Source organism: Notechis scutatus, chromosome 2 (assembly GCF_049901735.1).
Source record: "Notechis scutatus isolate UNSWTSFEM ecotype Mainland chromosome 2, rNotScu1.2, whole genome shotgun sequence".
NCBI classification, from domain to species: Eukaryota; Metazoa; Chordata; class Lepidosauria; order Squamata; family Elapidae; genus Notechis; species Notechis scutatus.
Window position 1 is genome coordinate 260,821,990 of NC_142010.1, and position 14,761 is coordinate 260,836,750.

Genomic DNA, 14,761 nt, shown 5'->3' on the forward strand with positions numbered 1-14,761 from the left:
GGGAAAGATTGAGGAAGCGCCAGATAGGGGTTTTGTTCATCCGTGCGTATTCCTGTCTTGCAAATGAGATTCTATGAAGTGATCCGTGCGGAGCTACGGTGAAATTATAATAAGGTGACTTAACATTTATATTTGCCCATAACACAGGTGCAATCATTTATTAACATGGCAATACAGGTTTAATCTTGAGGGTAGGAGAAGAAGCAATGAGTGGTGGAAGCTTCTCAGAGGGTGATCCAGATGGGAAATAAGAATTTCCAGACAGCGAGAATAATTAATCAATGGAACAGCTTTGTCTCCGGCAGTTGTGGGTACTCCATCACTGCAAGTTTCTAAGAAAATATTGGACTACCATTTGTCTGGGATGATATGGTCTTGGATAGAGGGATAGACTAGAGAACCTCCAATGTCCTTCAGCCCTGCGATTCGGTGATGCTTATTCTGTCCTCTTTGTTTCAGTGATCATTCTTGCTCAATCTTCAGCCCGTGGATGCAGCATAAAAGCTTTCTCATAACATCTGAAATTCTGATACCGACTAGATTTTTGTGTTATTTTATTTCCATTCCCTTTGGGGCGTGGCGGCTCAGCAGTGAAAGGTGCTGAGCTTCTCAGCTGGAAAGCTGACGGATGGGTTTGACACCCGATCACTGTGCAAAGGGGTGAGCTCCCGTTCTTGGCTTGGCTCCTGCCAATCTAGCAGTTCGAAAGCATGCAAATGTGAGTAGATAAATAGGTACCACTTCGGTGGGAAGGTAACAGCATTCCATGAGCCTTTGGTATATAGCTGGGATGGCGAACCTATGGCACGCATGCCACAAGTGGCATGCAGAGCCATTTGTGTGGGCACGAGAGCCCCAGCCAAATTTTCATTTTCATCCTCCTGGAGGCTCGAAGAAAGCCTCTGCAGCCTTGAGAGGCTGAAAAATGGACCTTCCAGAAGTACCTGAATTGCCAAAACCCATTTTTTCGGCCTCCCAAGGCTGCAGAGGCTTTCTTCGAGCCTCCAGGAAGATGAAAACAGCCTCAAACAAGCCAACAATCATTTGGGAGGTGTGTGCATGCACAGTGCAGATAAGGGGGTGTTGCACGCACATGCACAGGTGGGCAGGGTACATTGCATTGTGGGTGCCGGCACACGCACATATACTATTGTGCATGCGTGTGCTTTTAGCACATCACAACAAAAAGGTTCGCCAGCTGGCCACATGACCTTGGAAATTGTCTTTGGTCAACCCTGGCTCCCTTGGTCAAGAAGCAGAGTTGAGCACTGTACCATGGAGTTAGACACGACTGGACAGTGGAAAACTTTACCTTTTACCTTTTATTCCCATTCCTTTATAATTTTCTTTTTGAAAAACAAAACAAAACATTCCTTTCTTCTTCCCTTGCCAGGCTGATATATTTTAGCCAATTTTCACTTCTGTTCCTACATTCATTAAAGTTGCAGACCGCTTCAACTTTAGCTAACTTTATTTTTTCCTTCCTTCCAAATCTTCAACTTCTAAGACAAATGTTACTTTTTAGTAGATAAATTAGCTTTTTTTTCTGCTGCTAAGGGCCATATCAATCATATATGCTGTTTAAGTAAACAATAATTTATCACTATCAATATGGTTACCGATATTGAATATCAATTGGGGATGGTGCTTAAGTAAATCGTAAATTGAGTCAGACCAAAGTCACGATTTCTTCTCTTTCTCTGTCCCATTTCTTCTCTTTCTCATTTCTTCCTTCTTTTTTACTCTTCCTTTTGACATTTCTTTCTCTTCCTATTTGACTGCCTCTCATTTTTATTATCTTGCTTAATTTGTATACCAATTGAGAGCCAGTTTGGTGTAGCATTAAGCACCAGGTAAAAAACAGGGGACCATGAGTTCAAGTCCTGCCTTAGGTTTGAAAGCTGTGATTGGGTGACTTTGGGCCAATCATGGTGAATTCTAGTCCTTTCCTTAGCCATGAAAACCAGCTGGGTGACTTTGGGCCAATCACCAGGAGACTGAGAGTTCTAGTCCCGCCTTAGCAATGAAAGCCAGCTGGATGACTTTGGGCCAATCACCAGGAGACTGAGAGTTGTAGTCCCACCTTAGCCATGAAAGACAGCTGGGAGACTTTGGGCCAGTCACTCTCCCTCAGCCCAACACACTTCACAGTGGTGTGGTTGTGAGGAAAACATGAGGTGGAAGTGGTTTTGGATAGGTTTGCCACCTTGTGTTATCTGTAAAAATAATAAATTCAGGATACAATAAACAAATATTAAGTAAATAAATAAACCATTCTTGTCCCACAAAAAATTATGCAAGAAAGTCTCTCGCTGTGTCTCAGAATCTCACACTCACAAACACAAGATATCACCAAATAAAATAGACAATGACAAAACAGCCAAATGACTATTAAATAATTTGTCCAACTTATTTCAGCTTAATTAATATAGAAACCATCAGATGCTTGGGCAGCTATAACCCAGCCCAGATTGTCCACTCTACTCATACATCCCACAGAAGCTACCTGGATACTCTCAAATGGTGGTAACAGAATACCAGAGTTGGAAGGGGGCCTTGAAGGTCTTCTAGTCCAACTCCCTACTCAAGCAGGAGACCCTATATTATTTTAGATAGATGTTGTTAAATCTCTTCTTGAAAGCCTGCAGTGATGGAGCATTCACAACTTCTGAAGGCAAGTCATTCCTCTGGTTAATTGTCCTCACTGTCAGGGAAATTTATCCTTAGTTCCAAGTTGCTTCTCTCCTTGATTAGTTTCCCTCCATTTCTCCTTGTCTTGCCTTTAGGTGTTTCGGAGAATAGTTTGACCCTGTCTTCTTTGTGGCAACCCCTCAGATATTGCAAGACTGCTATCATGTCACCCCTAGTACTTTTTTCATTAAATTAAACATACCCAATCCCTGCAACCGTCCTTCATATGTTTTAGCCTCCAGTCCCCTAATCATCTTTGTTGCTCTTCTTTGCACTCTTTCTAGAGTCTCAACATCTTTTGTACATCATGGTGAGCAAAATTGGTTGCAGTATTCCATGTACGGTTTTACCAAGGACTACAAAGCAGTAATATCACTTCCCGTCATTTTGAGTCTATCCCTCTGTTAATACATTTTAATACAATGAAATGGTTCTTGTCATTGCACTGAAGTAAATTTAGTTTTTTTTTTCTTGAAGTCATATTATTACGACTAAGTTTTGATTCGTATGTCCCCTTGAGTCAGATATTTGTTACTCTTTGTGTATTAAGTTGATAATCCGCAGCCCTGATGCTTAGGTGATGGAAAGCAGAAACAGCAACTAATTCTCCAAAATGCCTAGAAATGTTGTTAACCTAATGCTGGATTATTTAATTTGAAGCTTTTGTTATGTTAAGAGTCTTATCAATTATTCTTCTATAGATGCCTTGGAGGAAAGGATTGTTTACCCAGACAAAAAAATTCAACTTTTATTAAATAAACATTTGTACTTTAGATTTAATTCATTTCTCCTCCTCTTTTGAGAAGGAGAGGAGGAGTATCGTGCTTCCCTTCAGCTTTTCCTGTTATATTAGCAGCAATAAATGTTTTCCCCTTTATAGAGGCACTAGGATGGTGTAAAACCTTGGAAATTCAGAATTGCGAATTTCATGATGATCTTTTATGGCTACATAGGATCTTTGTATTGTGTGGCATCACCAGGGGAGGGAAGGAGGGAGGAGAGGGGGAAATGGGAAAGGCAGTTCAATGACAAGAAGTGGATGGGTCTGTCACCCTTGAGAATGAGATGGTGATCCTAAATTCTGTGAGAAATTTACAAATGTAGCATCCTCTCTCCCTCTCTCTCTCTCAGCTGCAGAAGTGTGACTTTGCTAGCAATAAGAGATGCCTAGAATGACCACAATAATATTGCATGCAGATTATACTTAATGGAGGAGGAGGTGGGAAGAAGGAGGAAGAAGAAGGTGAAGGAGGAGGAAGAGGAAGAGGAGGAGGAGGACAAAAGGAGGAAGAGGAGGAGGAGGAAGAAGGAGGAGGAGCAAGAGGAGGAGGAAGGAGGAGGAGGAGGAAGGAGGAGGAGGAGGAACAAGAAGAGGAAGAGGAGGGAAGCAGAGGAGGAGGAGGAAGAGGGGGAAGAGGAGGAGGGAAGAAGAAGAGAATGAGGAACAAGAAGAGGAAGAAGAGGAGGAGGAGGTGGAAGAGGAGGAGGAGGAAGGAGGAGGAAAGGAGGAAGAGGAAGAGGAGGAGGAGGAGGAGGAGGAGGAGAAGAAGAAGAAGAAGAAGAAGAAGAAGAAGAAGAAGAAGAAGAAGAAGAAGAAGAAGAAGAAGAAGAAGAAGAAGAAGAAGAAGAAGAAGAAGAAGAAGAAGAAGAAGAAGAAGAAGAAGATCAAATGAAGAAGGCTTGCAATTATACCTTTGCTCAGAGGTAAAATTTTCTTAGACCCTGAAGGAAAAACAATTCATCTACAAACTCAGGATGTTCTTGGCCAAATTTCCAAAGCCGCATTGCTGTAAAGCACGGATGTCAAACTTGCTGCATCATGTTGCCATCACATGATGTTTTGTGATGTGGGTGTGGCTTGTGCATGATGCATCTGGCCCACGGGCCACCATTTTGACACCCCTGCTGTAAAAGCATTTCGTTTGGCCCACATAAAAGGTCAGTTTATCCTAGAGTACCTCATGGGGAAGGAAGGTGGGGCATCAAGATAATTGCTAAGAATTCTGGGAAATGAAGTTCATGTACCCGGAAGGCATTCCTACTGGGAAAGGTGAGATTAAAGCATGACTTGTCAGTGGGACTGGCTGAAAGGTAAAAATGACATCCTGCCGCTTTGGTAACAAAAGGAAAAGGACTCTGCAAAGAACTGAAGCATGTTCTATAATGGGGAACATTAGAAGGTCCCTTCCAACTCCATGATTCTGCATTCTGGATCCAGTTCTGGGTTTGCAGTCGGACCATTTGTGGCCACATAGCAACTCTAAGCCGATGACATGCTTAACTCCACCTCTCCCAGGTCTGCCTGCTCTTCTCCCACAGGATTGTGGAAAACGATGCAGTGGATGTCAGTATTTTCTGTGTTCTGGAGCACCATTTTCCCTTTGAAGGCCGAAGCGCCATTAATTAAAGCCCTGCTGAACATCTACTGAAAGCCAGTTTATCATTGGAAATACAATAGGTTATAGATTGTTGCAAGCAAACAAAGAACGATAAAAAAAATGAAGCTGAGAGCTTCATTTCCCAGCTGCCAAAGTTTTAAATAATCATTTTCCTTTCCTGCATAAAGATAACCTTTGGCAGTGCAAGCAAGCACACCTGCTAGTTGCAAACACCTAACAACACAATTGTCAAAGTGGCCCCAGCTTGGCCCCTAGGAAAGAACTCCATAGGTGTGTTGTGGTTTGCCAGTAGCCTGTGCAGATGGCAGTGGAATCGGACAGTGGGGAGGAACGGGGACCAGTCCGGGAGTCTGGAGAGGACTCGGACGAGGGTCCTGTGTCCAATGCAGAGATGGGGCCAGGACTATCTGGGAATGGGGTGCTGACTCTGCAGCCTCCAGAGTCTAGCAGCAGCAAGGCCGAGGAATAAAGGGAACCTGTTCCTAGTGCGCATGTGCGCAGAGCTGCAAGAAGGCAAGAGCAGATGAGACGAAAGGGGCAACTTGGGAGTAAGGCTTGGAGTTGATTGCCCTTCCCCTAAGGTATAAAGGAGGTGCAAAGGTAGAGAAACCTTTGCAGGAAGCGAAGTCATTTACTCTGTTCCGGCGAAGTCATTTACTCTGTTCCGATTAAACCGTGTGGACTTTGTACTTCGGTAGTTTTTTTACAGTTAATTTGGCACTTTAGTTGTTGGCAGCAATTCAAAGGAGAGAAAGGTGGGTGCTTATCTCAAGGTACTGTTTGGGACTCATTAAGAGCTGGAAATGCACATAATTCCCAGCGTTGAAATAAAACAAGAGCTTTTTTTTAACTAAGCATGTGCTTAATTATGGTCTCAGGAAGCCTTGGTCAGAACAAGGTGTTAGAGCAGGGGTGTCCAACTTAAGGCCCGCAGGCCAGATCTGGTGTGCTATGTGGTTGGATCCAGTCCACAGAGCTGTCCTGGAAAATGTAAGGGGCCGGCCCGCATCACTTTGGCCAGGTCTACCCATATCGCTTTGGCCCAGTCTATCCAATGCAAAGAGGAAACATGCCAGCAGTTTGGGGAGTGGTGTCAAGCTGGCTCCACCCACCCAGTCCACCACATCTGGGGAGTGGTGTCAAGCTGGGCCATGCACACCTTGTTGGCCACACCCGCCTGGTCCCCCATGGTCAACAACAGCCCTCATGTGGCCCTCAATGAAATTGAGTTTGACACCCCTATATTAAAGAAAAGGTACTATGGCTACTGCATATAAGGCAAATCTTTATAAAAAAATTTATAGGTGGCATTTGCCACCAGCAAGATTGACAAAAATGTTTAGCATCATGTCTGCCAAGTACTGGAAGTGTAATCACACTCCAGGTACTTATTATCATGTGTGGTGGAATTATATGAAAGCAAGAAAATATTGGATGAAAATGCACAGGTAGTTGGAAAAGATGATTAAGCCACACATAGACTTGAAACCAGAAATATTTTTGCTGGGTGTATGATAAAGGGACTGCATATTTGATTTTGCATGTATTGACAGCTGCAAGGATTGTATTCGCACAACATTGGAAAAATGAGAACACCCCATCAGATGAGGATGTAATTTGGAAAATACTAGACTGTGCATAGATGGATAGATTGACATTAAAAATAAAAGATAAAGAAGACACAGAATATTACTTAACATGGAATAGATTCTATGAGTGGCTAGAGTGTTGTTATTATTATTATTACTTTTATTCATTAAACATGAAACTCAAGTCACCTGAACATTTAAAACTGTATCACAAATATCATTGACTGGTGCTGATGGTTGATATGGGTGGCTGCCAGCATCCTAGGTATCAACCAAGTACCTTCTTAGAATTTATTTATTTGATTTGTCAATCGCTTACAAGATAATAGGTATAAGTATAAACATGAGTAAGAATACTCATGTACAAATAAATGGGGGACAATAGGACAGGGATTGTAGGCACAATTGTGCACTTATGCACGCCCCTTTCAGACCTGTTAGGAATGGGGTGAGGTCAATAGTGGATTGTTTGAGGTTAAAGGAGTGGGGGGTTAGAGGATGTAACAACAGAGTCAGGTAGTGCATTCCAGGCATTGACCACTCTGTTGCTGAAGTCATACTTTCTGCAATCAAGTTTGGAGCGGATTACATTGAGTTTGTATCTGTTCGGTGCTCTTGTATTGTTGCAGTTGAAGCTGACTGGTAGGACATTGTAGCAGATAATTTTGTGTACTACGCTTAAGTCTAACCATAAGTGGCATAGTTCAAGGTTGTCCAAGCCCAAAATTTCAAGCTTGGTGATACAGGGTATTCTGTTGCGAGCAAAGGAGTGTAGTACTCTTCTCACGAAATACTTCTGGACTGAATATATGATGTTCCGAGTAGTGCAGTTTTTTGCAGTTCCGCTGGTGTTATTGCAGGAAGCTGCAACTTCTTGATGTATTTTGTAAAATTCTTGGACATGGTGCCAAGTGCCCCAATGACAATGGATATCACTGTTACATGTTTCATCCATAATCACATGGTTTCGATGGCCAGATCATGATATTTTGTGATTTTTTAACAGTTCTTTTTCTTCGACTCTGGCGTAATCAATAAATTGTACGCTTTGCTTTTCAACAACTGTGATATTTGGCACGCTGTGTTCCAAATGACAATCCATCTGTATTCGAAAGTCCTACAAGATCTTCACTTTCTTATTTTTGACTACGTTTTCCACTTTATGTTCCCATGACTTTTTGGATACAAGTAAGTCGTATTTTTTTACATAATGACCAGTGGATGATGATGATGATGATGGTGATTAATTATTATTAATTATCACATTCATCATCTCCATTCATGGCACATCCAGAGAAAAGTCCCAGCTCAGCTCATTGTACAGTGACAAAAGGCCAAATAAATCAAAGGCTCCCTTTTTTATTATTTTGCTAAATTATTAGTCTGTAATTGCCATTGCATTGGCATCCCATTGAAAAAGGGGAATAGATATCGGTGTCCATCAAACCTTTCTGCTTGATCCCAGAGAGGCAGGGCATCGTTATAAATTCTCCGTATCCCTTTTTTAAAAGGGAAGAGTGACTAATGACCCCAGAGGTACCCTTCTATGCATCCATAGGGCACATCCATCACTGGGGATTAACACCATTGAGCATTTGGTGCTGACAGATGGCTAAGAGCAAACATTTATCTAGCTGTAAAGGGCGATGGCCTTAAAATAAGAAAAGGCAGAAGTTTGGGAACGGCACTCCAAAGTATAGCTTGCGCCTGGTTTTAACCGTTTATTTCATTCTTTTTTTACAGTTCGGGGGTGGGGGGGGGCGGGAATGGCAAGTTGAAAACTTGGGATCGGGATAATCATACTGGAAAATAGGTGGAAAGGTTGCCCGGTGATTCTCTGGCAATTTCCTCCCACCCTCCCTTTCCGGAAATAATATAAGTGATGAAAAAGTTGTCCAACCTTCATCAACTTTCATCCTGTCTGTCTGTCTGTCTGTCTGTCTGTCTGTTCGCCCATCCATCCATTATCCATCCATCCATCCATCCATCCATCCATCCATCCATCCATCTATCTATACATCTATCTATACATCTATCTATACATCTATCTATCATTTATCATCTAACTATCTATTATATTTTACCCGAACTTTACTACTTCATAAGTAACTCATGGTGGTGAACATGCCAAATACACCTTCTACCTCCTATTTTCCCTACATCAACATCCCTGTGAGGTGGGTTGGGCTGAGAGAAGAGAAGGACTGGCCCAAAGTCACTCATCTAGCTTTCATGTCTAAGGCAGGATTAGAACTCACCATCTCCCGTTCATTGGCCCAAAGTCACCTAGATTGCTTTCCTGCCAAAGGGAGGACTATAACTCCACCATCTCCTGGTTGCTAGTCCAAAATCATCCAGCCAAATTCTGTGCTTTAGAAGTGACTAGAACTCACTAACTCCTGGTAGTTGCCCTATAGCAGGGGTCTCAAACTTGATTTCATTGAAGGCCACATTAGGGTTGTGTTTGACCTCGGGGGTGGGGGGGGCAGGGGGCGTGGCCAGATGAGCATGTCCAGCTGGACATCACTCATCGAGGCTCTGTTTTCGGTTGTGATGTTCTCCTGTGCATGGCTTCCCTGGAGTCTATTTTTGCTGGCGGAGGGCTGCAGGAGGCTGTTGCGGCCGAAAATGGAGCTGGGCTGGGCTGTGCATGGCTTCCGCGAGCTCCATTTTCACTGGCAGAGGCCATCCTGGCTGAATACAGAACTGCAATGCGTAATGTTGAGCAGGGAGTCAGGGAGCATGGCCAGCTTGACATCACTCATCGAGGCTCCGTCTTTGGCTGTGCATGGCCCGCCGGGACTCCATTTTCAGCTTCAATAGCCTCCTGCACCCTCTGCCAGCAAAAACAGAGATCAGAGAGGCCATGAATCACCAGGGCTTCGTTTTTGCCCAGTCCTTCACTGTTTCCAGAGCGAGCCTGTGGGCCAGATCTAAGCACCCCGTTGGTTGGATCCAGCCCATGGGCCTTGAGTTTGACACTTCTGCCCTATAGTCACTCAGCTGGCTTAGTCTTACCCAAGACAGGACTAGAATTCATCGTCTCCTGGTTTCTTGGACAGCCTGTTAACCATTAGCCAGAGAGGCTCTCAAATTGATTCCTCCAGGTTTTGCATTGTCAATATCCAACTACGTAAGTTAGTTTTGTGCAATAGGCCAAGCTAAAGAAAATTAGCAGGTTGTGTAAAAGAAGCTGCTGAGTGTTGTGTGGATCTGGTTAAGGGTTACCAACCCTTCAACCATGTTCCCAGTGGTGGGCTGCTGCCAGTTCATACCGGTTCACCCCCACCCTATCCTGTCTTACCTTTCCTTCTTTTGTAACTCAACTGATTCATGCAGAAAAGTGGATTACTGTTGTAGTTCACCGGCAGCCTGTGCAGATGGCAGTGGAATTGGACAGTGGGGAAGAATGGGGACCAGTCAGGAAGTCTGGTGAGGGTCCTGCATCTGATGCAGAGATGGGGCCAGGACCATCTGGGAGTGGAGTGCTGCCTTTGGAGCTTTCGGAGTCTGGCAGCAGCGAGGCAGAGGAATAAGGGGAGCCTGTTCCCAGTGCACGTGTGCACAGAGCTGCTAGAAGGCGAGACCAGCTGAAACAAGGGGCAACTCAGGAGTAAGGCTGGGAGGTGATTGCTCCTCCCATAAGGTACAAAGGACAGGCAAAGATGACAAAACCTTTGCAGGAAGCAACGTTGTTCATTCGGTTCAGATTCATCCTTAAAGCTCTTTATACTTCCGTTGCTTTATTTTTTCCAGTTCATTTGATATTTCTGCAATTGGCAGAACTTCACAGAAAAGAAAGGTGGGTGCTTATCTTGAGGGACTGTTTGAGATTCATTACCAGCTGGGAATGAAAACAATTCCCAGCTTTGCAATAAAATAAGACTTGTTTTTAAAATAAGCATGTGTGTAATTATGGTCTAGGAAGCCTTCATCAGAACAATTACCATGCCTCAGCTGTTCTACTCACCAGGGAAGGCTAGAAGAGGTTCAAATTGTTGTTTACTGAATGCTGTGTGCGCGTGTAAAGCCGAACCAGTTGTCAAACCAGTTGCAGCCCACCCCTGCATGTTCCTCTGTTGGAAACAACCTTAGCCCATGTTTTCAAGGCCTCTGCATGGCCCTCAAAGCCTTAAGTTAAGTTTCTAGAGACCTCCAGTGATTGTGGTTCAATTGCAATTTTTAATAAGGGGTAATAAGGTGAAAAAAATGAATGTGTGACTGGAGAGCAATAATGCTAGCTATATTTAATTGTAACTAAATGTCAATGCGAACCAAGGCTCTTTGAGCATTTAGCAATTAAAATATGAAAATCTCAAATAAAAAGTTCAGTAGCTTTTCTCTGAGATGATGAGGAAAACATCTTTCTTCCATGTTGGACAGGAAAAGCTTTTGGTGTCAACGGAGTATTTCATCTAAAGGAAAAGTTTGGGAACTATTATCACCTTGCAGGGTCCTTGGTGCTTTCTAGAATTGGTTGTTTTCTTACAGATGTTTAATTACTCAAACTAGGTAGCATTATCAGTGCTAGCCTAGGACCTTACAGTTCTCCTCTCCACAAACCCCACTCTGTTCTAGCACTGATGATGTAACCTAGTCGGGTAGTGAAACGTTGGCAGGAAAACAGCCAAGCTCAGAGAGCACCAACCCATTTCAACCCTGAGCTACAAATATTCCCCCTTTATTATTTTTATCACTATATTGATGTTCTTGTTCTCCTCCTCTGCCTCCTCCTCTAGCTCTTCTTTCTCGCCCCAAATCCCACTCCCTTCTAGCATTGATGGTGTTACCTAGCTGGGTAATGAAACATCTGCAAGAAAAGCACCAAGGTCAGAGAGCACCAAGGACCCCATAGTTTGCTGCCTCCTCCTCCTCACATATCCAGTACTCCTTTGTCATCCTTTTTTTCCTCACAGCAACAACCTTGCGAGGTGGGATGGGCTGGAAGAGATGAACTGGTCCAAAGCTGCTGTCAGGGTTCCAAGTAATACACCCTTTCATGCCTAAGGCCAGACTAGAACTCACAATCTCCTGGTTTACAGGTCAGCACCTTAACCACTACACCAAACTGGCTCTCAATATCTGGTTACAATTCTCAGATACCTTGACACATATTTTCCTGTGAAATGTTCAAGCATTCTTCTGCTCTGCCATCAACTCTGCAGTCTGGTTGATAATGCTATTTTCTGGAGCCCATTCAACCTCACTTTCTATGGCTAGTCCTTGACTTACAACTATTCATTTAGTGACCAACTGAAGTTACAACTGCACTGAAAGTGACTAATGAGCATTTTTTTTATCCCGATGGTCACATGATCAAAATTCAGACATTTGACAACTGGTATGTACTTATATTTCACAAGAAGAGTTCTCCACTCCTCTACTCGTTGTAGAATACCTTATGCCACCAGACTTGAAATTCTAGAACTAGAAAACCTTGAATTACGCCGTCTTCGGTCTGATTTAAGCATGGTATATAAAATCATACATTGCAATGTCCTACCTGTCAATGAATACTTCAGCTTCAACCATAACAACACAAGAGCACACAATAGATACAAACTCAAGGTTAACTGCACCAAACTTGATTGCAGGAAATACGATTTCAGCAACAGAGTGGTCAATGTCTGGAATACTCTACCTGACTCTGTAGTTTCTTCCCCAAACCCCAAAAACTTTAACCTTAGACTGTCTACTATTGACCTCACCCCTTTCCTAAGAGGTCTCTAGGGGGCGTGCATAAGTGCACCAACGTGCCTACCGTCCCTGTCCTATTGTTTCTTTTATTTTTCTTGTATTTTTCTTGTATTTTTCTTATATGTACCCATTTCATGTATTCATAACTATGTATACACTTATACTTATTATCTTGTAAACAATTGACAAATCAAATAAATAAATAAATATATAAATATATACTTAATGGACATGATGGCTCAGTGGCTAAGATGCTGAGTTTGTCAATCAGAAAGGTCACCATTTCGGTGGTTCGAATCCCTAGCACCGCATAATGGAGTGAGTTCCCATTACTTGTCCCAGCTTCTGCCAACCTAGCAGTTCGAAAGCATGTAAAAAATGCAAGTAGAAAAATAGGGACCACTTTGGTGGGAAGGGAACAGCATTCTGTGCACCTTCGATGTTTAGTTAAGCGGGCCACATGACCACGGAGACATCTTTGGACAGTGCTGGCTCTTCGGCTTTGTAATGGAAATGAGCACTGCCCCCTAGAGCTGGAAATGACTACTGTGTATGTGTGAGAGGAACTTTCACCTTTATCTTATGTACTTATGATTGTTTAATGCACTGTCCCACGGTTATGGGATTATTATTTGTAGTCTTCCCAGTCAGCTTTCAATGAACAAAATCAATAAAGAAAGCCAGATTCACTTAATGACTACATGATTCACTTAACAACCAAAACAATTTGCTTAACAACAGTAGCAAAACAAGATTGTAAAACGGCACAAAACTCACTTAACAACTGTCTCTCTTAGCAATGGAAACTTGGGTGTCAGTTGTGGTCATAAGTCAAGGACTATCTGAAGACTGTCTGGCTGTACTGCAGCTGTCAATTATTTAACACCATCTTTGAAATTTGTCTGGTACAGCTGCACCTTCTCTTCTCCAGTAGATATTTGTATTTGTCTTTAATTATCTATGACTTTGTATAAAAGCCTTTCTTGATTTCTGCAATTCTCTGCCATCAATGTCTTGTCAGTGCTGTCAAAAGTCTCTTCAAATCCATATTTTAAAGATTTTTTTCCCCCTAGCATCACTGTCACACTTTACGGCAGCACGATGGTTCAGCAGTTAAGACACTGGGCTTATTGGTTGGAAAGCTGGAAGCTGAGGTTTGAGACCCGAGCTCTATGAGACAGGGTGAGCTGAGCTCCCATCCTCATCTCAGCTTTTGCCTAGCAGTTTGACATTATGCAAATGCGAGTAGATAAATAGGTACCACTTTGGTGGGAAGGTAATAGAGCTCTGTGATGACATGCTGGCCACATGACAGCAGAAGTGTCTTCAGACAGCACTGGCTCAATGGCCATGAAATGGAGATGCGCATCACTTCCCATAGTCAGAAATGACTAGCGGAGTAGTCCTAAAAGTGCTTTTTCAGGAGGCAAGTGGACTTTCTCGTTTTTCTTTGAAGACGTTTCACTTCTCATCCAAGAAGCTTCTTCGGCTTTGACTGGATGGTGGGAAATGGAAGGATTTATATTCATTGCAAACAGCTGGTCATTTGCATTCTTTTAGAGAATCATTGAGGCCACTTGGCGATTTATCTGTGTCCTCAGGGTCACCTGAGTAGTGCAAATGGGTGTGGAGCCTTCTTGGAACTGCGGAAAGGACTGTGTTGCAGACTGGAGATAGATGATGCCGTATGCCTCCCCTTTCTGTTGAGAGCGCTGTTCAATTTTGACCTAGATAGCCTCTTTGACTCCTCTCTCAAACCAATGGACCTTTCTGTCCAAAATGTGGACTTTGCTGTCTACAAAAGAGTGCTGATTGTCCCTTAAATGCAGATGGAATGTTGAATCTCGTCCTGATGAATTTATTCTCCTATGTTGTCCCAGAGTAAAATCTGTAAGGACTCCTTTTCTTGTCATACTTATGACCAAGCCAAACATTGTTCTAACTTTTCAGGTCTTTTCAGATATTGAAATGTCCTTATTCTTCATGATCTTAAGGTTGACCTTGCCTTCCTACCTAGAATTAATCTCCTCTCTCATCTCTGAGCACAGTTTATCATTATCTACCCAGGTTGCCTTATCCTCTCCTCCCCTTTTTCTATTTTATATTAACCCATTTTTTTCCACTTTCCTTTTTTAAAAACTTTTAAACTGAGTCTTTTGAAATCTTCTCTCCTGTCTGCTGATGTCACTGGTTCATCATACCAGGTCATTTTTGCTGTGTTGATTGGAGGGGGGCATTGGTTTGACTGTATGCAATACGCCTGCATTTCTGAAACATATTGTATACAGCATAACACATTAAAAATCACCATGTTATATTTAGCAAAAGTGTAAATGGAAAGCTTGATTTAGAATAAATAATCTTTTTTGTTATTATTTGCTAGGC